Source organism: Mustela putorius, unplaced genomic scaffold, assembly GCF_011764305.1.
Source record: "Mustela putorius furo isolate JIRA1106 unplaced genomic scaffold, ASM1176430v1.1 tig00000551_pilon_pilon_pilon, whole genome shotgun sequence".
Taxonomy (NCBI): Eukaryota; Metazoa; Chordata; class Mammalia; order Carnivora; family Mustelidae; genus Mustela; species Mustela putorius.
Window position 1 is genome coordinate 269992 of NW_025421412.1, and position 11070 is coordinate 281061.

General features: G+C 50.8%; 1 protein-coding gene across 3 annotated transcripts in view; it reads left to right on the forward strand.

The window, feature by feature from the left end:
• Window positions 1–11070, forward strand: part of RASA3 (RAS p21 protein activator 3) — a 114557-nt gene that overhangs the window by 16248 nt on the left and 87239 nt on the right. The window lies entirely within an intron of this gene.

Genomic DNA, 11070 nt, shown 5'->3' on the forward strand with positions numbered 1-11070 from the left:
GTGGGGCACGTGCGGCCAGGGCTGAGGGAAGAGGTTAGGGCCGTGCCATGCACCGGCCCCATGGAGGAGCTTATTTTGACTTTTGCTTCTGTTTCTTCCAGTAACACCTGCATCCCATTCTCTGGAATTGTGGCGTGGGGGGAATGTGCGCCTCCCACCACAGTAGGAACAGAAGGTCTCTGAAGCTGGCCGTGTTCTATTCTGAGTTCCTGCCACGGCTCCCACAGCCGCAGCCTGGGTCTGCTGTGCCCCGAGCAGGACGGGTCGTGCTCAAATGACACCTGGGGAGAGCCCTAATTACTGACCATGGAGAGGGGTTGTACATCCTCTGCTGTCAGGTTTGAGGGGTTTTGAGCAACTTCTGTGGTTGGAGGCTATTTTGGAAAGGAAGGTTGTCGGGAATGTCATCGAACATACTGGGCCTCTCCACGGGAGTTGCTGGGTGGCGGCCCTTTGTGTGGGGGTGGGATGCGATGCTTTCTCCCCTGAAGTCACAGCTCACTTGAGGCATCAACAATTTGCCGATCTGAACTACAGTTTGAGTGTTTTCCTCGGGCCACCCTGAGTGATGATGGGGCTGGGCAGCCACTTTGCTGGGGCCTCATGGGGGGAGCGTGTTGGTGCAGCTTCCGTCCAGGGTCAGTCCCACTGGCCAGTCGGCCTTTCAGGGTGATTCCCAGTCCCCACACAAGCAGGAGCCAGGGTCCAGCCTGTCAGCTCTCAGTGGAGCGTGTCCCTGTGCCATGAGGCTTCCACCTGGGCGCTGTGGCCCCGGGACGTGTCACCGCGGACATGCTGCCAGCCTTCTGTGTGACGCACATGGCGTGCCGTGGTACCCCGACACCGGAGGACGGTGCCCACGTCTCCGCACCTGCTCCCAGGGTCTCTGGTCTCCTAGGGCTTCCAGCAGCTGCTCACTCTGTGTCTTTTGGATGTCTTGTTTGTGTTTACAGAAGTAAACATTTTCACTGGAGAAGATTTGGGGGATGTAGAAAAGCAAAGTTAGAATATGAAAAGTTGTAACGCTACATCAGGTGCCTTTTTGTGGGTAACACCCAGATGCTTCGTTTCTGGGGCGAGACTGCCCTGGCGCTGTGGTGTGTGTGTGGCTAAGACGCAGGTATATTCACGGGGCACCTGTTGCTGGGTGGTCCCGGGGCCGACCGTCCATGTGGCCTAAAGCAGGTGTGTGGGGCCACCCCAGTCTCCACTGTAGAAACTGGGAAGAGACTGTCCAGTGTGTTCAGATTGGAGGGTCCGGCTTTAGTTTCACTGGTGGGTGTACAGCACCTCAGGGCGGCGTTACGAGAACAATTAAAATCGCGTGGCCTGGGAGGAGGTTGAGGGAAATTTATCATCGCCTTCGGGGCTGCCGTCAGCTCGGGTTCTGTGAGCCTGCGTGGCGTGCGGCCCACGCTGGCGTCTCCCGGTGCTGGGGTGCAGTTCTGCCGTGGGCGGGGCTCCCGGTGCTGGGCTGCGGTTCTGCCGTCGAGGGGGAGGACCCGAGCGGAGCGCTGGACGGAGCTGGGGCCACGACGTGCAGGAAGAAGGTGCTTCAGTGCTCAGAGCCGCTGCGGTGCGCACAGCCGCTTTCTGAAGAGGGGACTGCGGGGCCCCAGGTCTGGCTTGACGGGTCCCGCGGCCGAGACGAAGCTGTAGGAGCCCGCCTGTCCGCCCGGCTCTAGGTGGCCTCTTGTCTGACTGGACGAATCGGTGGTTTCTCAGAAGCTTCCCTCGGGAAGCTGGGATTTTGATCTCCTTGGAAGTGGTCAGCACATTGAGCTGGGGGCTGGCCGGGCCCCATCTTCACGCCGCCGTGCGCCGTCTGCAGCCCCGTGGCCTCCTGTCCTCGCTGCTGCTGGAATCGGGGCCCTCGTGTGCTGCTGTCTGTCACCCCGCGGTGCGTCCCTATGATAAACCGCGCAGACGCCGCAGTGATTCGGGGACCCAGGTTCTCCAGGGAAGGTCATGATTTACTGTGGGGAGCCGAGGGGAATGTAATAAACCTCAAGGGCAGGGAGTGTCGTTGTTGGGGGAACTGATGCCCTCTCTGGAGTGCAGCCCTTGAGTGCGACTGCGTCCCGACAGACCCGCGTCCCTGGGGCTCCTCTGACTATGCCCTCGGCCGGTGACCCAGAAGGCCCTGCCATGGGGACGGTGACCGGCCCCTGGTCAGATGTCGCTGTGGCTCCCAGAAGGCCCTGCTGTGGGGACGGTGACCGGCCCCTGGTCAGATGTCGCTGTGGCTCCCAGAAGGCCCTGCCGTGAGGACGGTGACCGGCCCCTGGTCAGATGTCGCTGTGGCTCCCAGAAGGCCCTGCCGTGAGGACGGTGACCGGCCCCTGGTCACATGTCGCTGTGGCTCCCAGAAGGCCCTGCCGTGGGGACGGTGACCGGCCCCTGGTCAGATGTCGCTGTGGCTCCCAGAAGGCCCTGCGGTGAGGACGGTGACTGGCCCCTGGTCAGATGTTAACTGCAGAAACCCTCGTGTTGGGTGTGGCGGGATGAAACGCCTCAGGACGGTCAGCACGGGTCTTCACTCTGTGGGGAGGCCAGGAACCACGCCACACATGCTGAGGCACTGTTATCCCCTGTCGCTGATGGGGAAACAGGGTTGGCAAAAGGCTCCTGTCCGGTCTGAGGTGACCGCGGGGAGGAGGACAGTTTGGCCGGGCGCGGGGCCGTCACTCTAAGTCTCTGTTTCTGGGAGGTTTGTGCTCGGCCTTGCTCTGGGAAGAGCACTGGCAGCACGAGCCCTTCTGGAGGTGTTGAGGTTCGTGTGCCCTCCAGGGCCCTCTCTCCTCTCATCCTGGGGGCTTGCAGCTTCTCAGGCGGGCTGGCTTGCAGTGGTGGGGGCAGGATGTCCTCTAATGGGAATGGAGTCCACGAGGGGCAGCTGCTGCCACAGGAACCTCCTGGACAGACTCTAGGCTGCTGCCCAGCCACAGGAGGTGTCCAGGTCAGTGGCGGCCCAGCCCCGTGGGGACACTCGCTCACTTTGCCAGGATGTGAGATGTGGACATTCCTAGAGCAGTTGACGAGGGTGGAAAGTGAAACCTGTGGAATTACAGCCCAAAAAGGACATGAGATGTCACATGTGTGACTGCCAGTGTGAGAAGACTCGACACACGCGGGGCCCGAGGGGCTGTGTGGCACTGCCTGCTTCCCTTGTGACTCTGGTGTCCTGGGCCGTTTTCCATTTTAACACATGGCTTGTGGCCTCCTGTATTCCCGATTTGGGCTGCCCTCTGCCCTTGTGCCTCCACCTGTCCTGACTGGGCTCTCTGCCTTCTGACCTCATGGCCTTTGTCCTGTTCCCCCTTCAGGCCTGACCTCTGCCTCTTCGCTCTTCGCTGCCCCCTAGGCCCCTGGCCCTGGCCTCCCTGGGCCTGCCTCCTTCCTCAGTGTTCTGCCGGGGTCAGGCCACCAGAAGGTCTTGGTGGCCCAAAGTACTTTTCATTTCTTAGACACAAGGGGAGATATTAAGTTTGGGGGTTTTATAGGAATTCAACTTATTTTGATTCATGGGAAATTGTGAATTGGCCCTTCGTTGAATAATACGCAGATTGCCTAGGCCAGCCAAAGCCTCGGATTCTAGGAGCTAAAGATAGAATGGTGGGTAAAGGGCAGGCTGGCAGAGGACAGAGACTCAGAATGGGAGTGGCGAGCTGGTACTCATGGTGACCGCCGCACCCACGCTCCAGGCAGCTGGCAGAGGATGTGGGCCAGGCCCAGGTTTGGCCAAAGAGCTTTCTCTGCAGTCAGGAGTTCGAATCAAGTAACCATGTGTGTTAAGAGGGGATAGTTGAAGTTTGAATTACAGTAGATTAAAGACTAAATGTGAACATTTCAGCGCTGATTTATTACTAGTGAAGCCAGACTTCAGACTAGAAAAATCGTTCAAGTCAGAGGGCAAGATGCGTGCTTTGTATGTAAGTCAGCGTGTGGAAACGTGATTACAGCTTGGAGACCTGGGGCACCCGGGGGGCTCACCGGAGATGCCCACCAGGGGTTAAGCATCTCCCAGTTGTGGCTCAGTTCATGATCTGGGGTGGTGGAGCCCCGTAGTGAGCTCCGCGCTCAGTGAGGAGACTGCTTAAAACTCTCCCTTGCCCTCTGCCCCTCCCCCTCTGTCTAAATCTCTCTCTCTCTCTCTCTGTCTTTAAAGAAACAACTGGGAGCCTGACAAAAGTGCTGGGATTTCCAGCCGCGCTGGGATTTCCAGCCGCGGTGTTTGCTGTGAGTGTCATCTTTGATTTCTAGCAGACTTTTTAAAGATTCATTCATTCATTCATTCATTCATTTGACAGAGACAAATGAGATCTCAGGCAGAGCAACGGCGGCGGAGGGGAGCAGGCAGCAGGCTCCTCGCTGAGCAGGGAGCTCGATGCGGAGCTCGGTCCCAGGACCCCGGCATCCCGACCCCAGCTAAAGGCAGAGACTCAATGACAGAGCCACCTGGGTGCCCCGAAACAATCCTTTTTCTATCCTTAAACATTTCCAGTGACAAAGGAAATGTCCACTGTAGCCGTGAGACAAAAGCGCACAGAGAAACCGTAAGTTGTCTTTCCCTCCCTTCCCGTGCGGAGCTGACCATTTGGTTCAACGGCTTCCAGAGCGTTCTCTGCGATCTCACAGGCGTGCGACAGGTGTGTGCACGGGAGGGGTGCTTCTGAGCTGCTGGCGGAAGCACCAAACTCACTCTCTCGCCCTAGGATAAATCCGGCCCCACCTGGGGAACTGTCTCCGGCCGTTTTGGGATGACGCCGCGTCCACGGGCAGCACCGAGAGGACGGGTCCACCCACCTGCTGTCAGGAGACAGCCTGGGGTCAGCGGGGCGGCTCGGGCACCCACAGCGCCCCAGGCTCCGGCTTCCGCCTCTCCGGTGGGATGAGAGCGGGGCCGCCCCCAGAGCTGAGGGCCCGCGCCCTGCGGCCAGCTCGCGACAGGCACCTGCACACGGGGTCCCGGCACGGGTCCCGGACGTGGGGCCGCGCTCCCGCCTCACGGACCCTGTGTGTCTGGCGGCTGGTTTGTCCCAGGGGAGCGCACCGGCCAGGCCACCCGCGGGTGGGTCCCAAGCAGGAGCCCAGACGCTTCCTTCCAGCTGTTCGTCACTTGGTGTCTCCGGCCACACTCAGTCTCCGAGATGTTCCTGTTTTCACATGTTGTCACCATCAATCCATTCAGAATTTATTTTGTATGATGGGAGTTAGGAGTCATTTTTTTCAAGACAGCCAATTAAGCCAACTCCGCTTACTAAATATACCACCTTTTCCTCCGTGAACGAAAACGCCATCTTTATCATAAATTAGGCTCACATACATGTTCCCATCTCCATCTGTGTTCTCTCTGATACCTTTTGTCTATTAGAAACCTGAGAATATCCTGCCTATCGTTTTAAAAAGTTAGCTGTCGGGGCGCCTGGGTGGCTCAGTGGTTAAGCATCCGCCTTTGGCTCAGGTCATGATCCCGGCGTCCTGGGCATCAGCCCCTCTGCTCAGCGGGGAGCCTGCTTCTCCCTCTCCCACCCCCCCCCCCCGCTTGCATTCCCTCTCTTACTTGCTCTCTCTGTCAAATAAATAAATAAAATCTTCAAAAAAAAAAAAAAAAAAGAATAGTTTCCTTTTAAAACTCTTAATTTTTATTTTAAACATAGAACTTTCTGAGAGGAACTATGCTTATTATTCAGTTACCATGAATTATGTGTCTACTGTATACCCAGAAATGGGGTCGATGATTTTGTAGCATGTGTTACAACTTGGACCCAGCTGGTTCAGGAGTTAAACATAAAATGAGTAATAAAATAATTAAAGGGATTCGTTGAGCAGATTGATTCCTACAGATTGAGCAGATTCCTACAGCAATACAGACCCTTGCTGTAGGAAGCACCCAGTCTAAATGGGGTTTGTGAATGAGTTTCTAAGTTAAGGAAATCAAGTGGGCATTGAATCACAAAGCTCTGAATTATGGTTTATTTTACATTTAAACTCTAACAGAAATTGCCTTTATTATGACACATAATAAGTTGACGTGGTCAGTGTTTAATATAAGGTGAAGGAATTACTGGCTATTAAATTTACAAGCACTTCTATTTAATTATAAACGTGCTCTATAGAGATTTTGAAAAACCTAGTTCTAAATTTTCAAGAATAAGAAAAAAGTGACTCATTCTCCCAGCAAGAGGCTTGGTACAGTCGGCATCTGTGTAACATTCTGGTTCTTCTGTTCAACCATTTCTTCTCTAAGTTTATTTTTCATACAGAGATGTCTCGTGTGTGTGTACTTATTAGATGTCAAATACACATGTGTACATGTATATATTTCATATATCCTTTAAAAATTCCACTCCGAACATTTCCACGTATTTCTGGAAGTTCTTCATGAAAATCGCTTTGATTGCCGTGTGGCCTTCTGCTCAGCCTTATCCACTCCTTGCCCTGGCCCTCTGTGCCGCTCAGGACCCATGTGGCTTCCTGCCGGCCTCCCCCGTGGACAGGCAGCTCTGGGGGCGGTGGTCTGACCTGCCCCCCACAGCCTTGCGTCCGGATCCAGTGAGGGCGAAGGCACTTTATCTGGGGACTCTCCAGTTTTTGAATGTTTAAGCATTTCCTTGTTTTCTTGCCAACGTAAATATTGTTATAATAAACATTGATCATTTATAAATCTTTGCTTTATGGATTGTAGTTGACAACAACATAGATTTGAACTGCATGGGTCCACTTACGTGTTGATTTTTTTTCAATAAATACAGCGCAATAGTGTAGATGTATTTTCTCTCCCTTATGATTCTTCTTTTTAATAACATTTTCTTTTCTCCAGCTTACTTTATTATAAGAACACAGTTTACAATACAAATACATACAAAGTATGTATTAGTCAACTATCTCCATTATTGGTAAGGCTCCTGGTCAACAGTAAACTACTGTTTTCTTTTTTGAAGTCTAAGTCTAAGTAACATTGTGTCGCAGGCGCACAGCATCCTCTGCATGCTCCGTGCTCAGCTCCAGAGTGCCGTCGCCGTCTGTCACCGTGCAAGGTGATGACAGTGTTACCGACGGCATTCCCGTCTCCCCGACTGACGTGTTTTCTACGTGGAGTTTTGTGGCCCATAATGCCCTTTACCTGTTTCACCGCTCCCCACCCCTCTCCCCTCTGGCAACCGTCAGTCTGTTCTCTGTATTTATTTATGTTTTTAAGATATTATGTATTTGTCAGAGAGAGACACAGCGAGAGGGAAAACAAGCAGGGAAGTGAAAGGGAGAAGCAGGCTGGAGGGAGAAGCAGGATTTCTGCCGAGCAGGGGGCCTGACGCGGGGCTCGATCCCAGGATGCTGGGCTCATGCCCTGAGCTGAGGGCAGATGCTTAACGACTGAGCTACCCAGGCGCCCTGTTCTCTGTATTCATGAGTGTGTTTTTTGCTTGTTTGCTTTGATTTTAGGACTCCACATACAAGTGAAATTGTATGCTATTGATCTTGCTCTGACATATCTCACTCAGCACCGTGCCCTCTAGATCCATCCATGTTGTCACAAATGACAAGATCTCTTTCTTTTTGTGGTTGAGTAGTATATATGATGATAAAATAAGTAATGTAATATAATTATATAATAATATAAAGATTATAATATGTAATTATAAAATGATGATAAAAGTAATACAATATCATAGTAAACATAGGGATGCATATATCTTTTCAAATTATTGTTTTTATTTTCTTTGGATAAATACCAGTAGTGGCATTAGTGGATCTTATGGTAATTCTATATTTAACTTCTTCAGGACCCTCCGTACGCTTTTCCACAGCGGCCGCACCAGCTTGCATCCCACCAGCCATGTGCGAGTCTCCCCTTTCTTCACAGCCTCACCAACACCTGTTGCTCCTTGTATTTTTTATTCTAGCCACGTTGGCAAGTGTGAGGTGGGATATCTTATTGTGATTTTGATTTGTATTTCCCTGATGTGGGGAATGTTGAGCCTCTTTTCCTGTGTCCGTTGGCCATCTGGATGTCTTCTTCAGAGAAATGTCTGTTCATGTCCTCTGCCCATTATTTAATTGGATTATTTGTTTCTTTGGTGTTCAGTTTTATAAGTTTTTTTAATGTACTTTGGATATTAATTCTTCTTCAGTTTGTTTACAAGTATCTGCTCCCATTCAGTATGTTGCCTTTTGATTCTGTCGGAGGTGTCTTTTGCTGTGTAGAAACTCTGTGTTTTGGTGTCGCACCAATAGTTTAGTTTTGTTTTTGTCTCCCTTGCCCAAGGAGGCACAAATATGTTACTAAAGCCAATGTCCATGAGATTGCTGCCCATGTTTTCTTCTAAAGAATTGTATGGTTTCAGGTCTCACCTTTAGGTCCTTAATCCATTTTGAGTTTGTTTGTGTGTGATGTAAGAAAATGGTTCAGTTTCATTCCTCTGCGTAGTGCTGTCCAGGTTTTCCCAACTCCGTTAACTGAGGTGACTGTCTTCTCCCATGTATTTGCCTCCTTTGTTACAGATTCATTGAAAATGTAAGTGTGGGTTTACTGCTCTGCTCTGTTCTGCTGATCTGTGCTAGTCCCATACTGTTTTATTCCTGCTTTGTAGTGTATCTTGAAATCTGACACTGTGATGCCTCCAGCTTTGTTCTTCTCTCTCAAGATTGCTTTGGCTATTTGGGGTCTTTTGTGGATACAAATTTTATGTGTTCTAGTTCTTAAAAAATGCTGTTGGCATTTTGATAGTGATTGCATTAAAGCTGTAGATTGCTTTTGGTAGAATGGATATTTTGAACAATATTCATTCTTCTAATCCATGAGCATGAAATGTCTTTCCATTTCTTCAGGTCATCTGCAATTTCTTTTATGAATATTTCATAGTTTTTGAAGTACAGGTCATTCACCTCCTTAAATAGGTTTATTTATAGGTATTTTATTATTTTGGTGCAGTTGGAAATGGGATTGTTGTCTTCATTTCTCTCTTTGCCACTCCATTATTACTGTAAAGGAATGAAGCAGATTTCTGTATATTAATTTTGTATCTTGCAACTTTACTGAATTTATTAGGTTTTTTTTTATTATGTTCATTATCATTTATTAGTTCTAATAGATTTTTGGTGGAGTCTCTCAATCTGCAAATATTGAAAGCTTTACTTTTTCCTTACCACTTTGGATGCCTTTCATTTCTTTTTCTTGCTGTGTCTAGGACTTCTAGTCCTATGTTGGATAAAAGTGTTGAGAGTGGACATCCCTGTCTTGTTCCTGACCCTAGGAGAAAAGCTCTCAGTTTTTACCCACTGAGGATGGTGTTAGCTGTGGGTTTTTCGTGTATGGCCTTTATTATGCTGAGGTGTGTTCCTTCTAAACCTGGTTTGTTGAAGGTTTTTTTTTTTTTTCTTTTAATCACGAATGGATGCTGTATTTGTCAAATGCTTTTTCCGCATTTATTGAGGTGACCGGATGGTTTTTATCCTTTCTTTTATTTTTTTAAAAAAGATTATTTATTAGAGAGAGAGAGACAAAGATAGCAGAAGAGGGCATAAGCAGGGGGAGGGGAAGCAGGCTCCCCACTGAGCAGGAGCCCAGTGCGGGGCTCGATCCCAGGACCCTGGGATCATGACCTGAACCCAAGGCAGGCGCTTCATCAACTGAGCCTCCCGGGTGCCCCATCTTTTCTTTTACGGATGTGATGTATCTTGTTGATTGATTTGCAAATGTGGAATTCCTGGACTAGATCCCACTTGGTCATGGTGAACGGTTCTTTTAATGCTGGATTTGGTCTGCTGATACTTTGTAGAGGACGTTGCATCTATGTTCATAAGGGATATTAGCCTGTAGTTTTCTTTTTTGTGGAGTTTTTATCTGGTTTTGGCATCAGGGTCATGCTGACTTCCTAGAATGAAATTGAAGGTTTTCCTTGTTTTCTATTTTTTGAAAGAGTTTGAGAAGAGTAGTTAAGTTTTGGGGGAATCAAAACCAGCACGTGGATGTTCTGTGCAGGGTATTGTCGCTACAGCCACCTGTTGTTCAAGGTTCAGCTGTGTTTTCTTGGGAGACCTAGATACTGATTTATTCATGGTTTTTCAACTTTTTTTTTTTTTTTTTTAAAGGAAAGTGCATGCATGTGAAGGGGGAGGGGAAGAGGGAGACAGAGGGAGAGGGAGAGGGAGAATCTCAAGCATGCCCTACATCTAGTGCAGAGCACAACATGGGGCTCGATCTCACGCCCCAAGTCAGACACTTACCTGACTGAGCCACCAGGCGCCGCTCAGCTGCTGTTGGAAGTAAACATGTCTCCTGCCTGCTCCACACAGCCTCAGCTGCCCAGGGTGTCAGGACTCAGGCAGGAGGCCCAGGTGTGTCAGATGGTTGGTGGCCCACTAGCGACAGGGCCAGGAACACCTGGGGGGAGGGGCTGTTCCCGTACCCCCTCCACCAGGAGGGGCTGGTTGTTTTTCCCTTCAGGGAATTAGGGCCTCTGGTTCATCTGGGGGCTGGGAAGGCCTGCAGGGGGGCCGTCCGCCTTGGGCAGGGTGCAAAGCTCTCTGCATGGCGTCCCTGGACGTCCCAGAGCTCGTTCGTGCAGTGGCTTCAAGCGCGAGATGGTGCCATGACCGGGATATGTTTCTGTGTGAGCTACTGGTTGGCCGGTGTTTGTGGTGTGAGGCCTGAAGAAGACGGTACATCCATCTCCCAGGCGGGCTCTCACAGTGATAAAAAAGGAAGGGAAAACCAGTTTTATGCTTTCAGTTTCTTCCTATTCTAAAGTTGCCATTAAGACTCAAAGCCAGCTCCCAGCGCTCACGTTTGGTTTGTGGCTCTCCCCAGGGACAGTGGAGTCTTGTGGCTGGTGACTGGCATAGGCACACACTCGCCCTATTGGCGTTGGACGCAAGGCCATCAGCTGGGGCCCCGGGGATCATGGGCTGTGATGCTGGTGGCAGCTCTCCCTGCGTGGGGTGGACACCGTGGGCCCTTCGTAAGGTTTGGCTGCGTCCGGCAGTTGGCCAGGTTGTGGCCCCACCTCTCGGCCGGAGCTATCTCCAGGGCTCGGGTCCCTGCAGCCCCCTTTGGCAGACAGCTGTCTC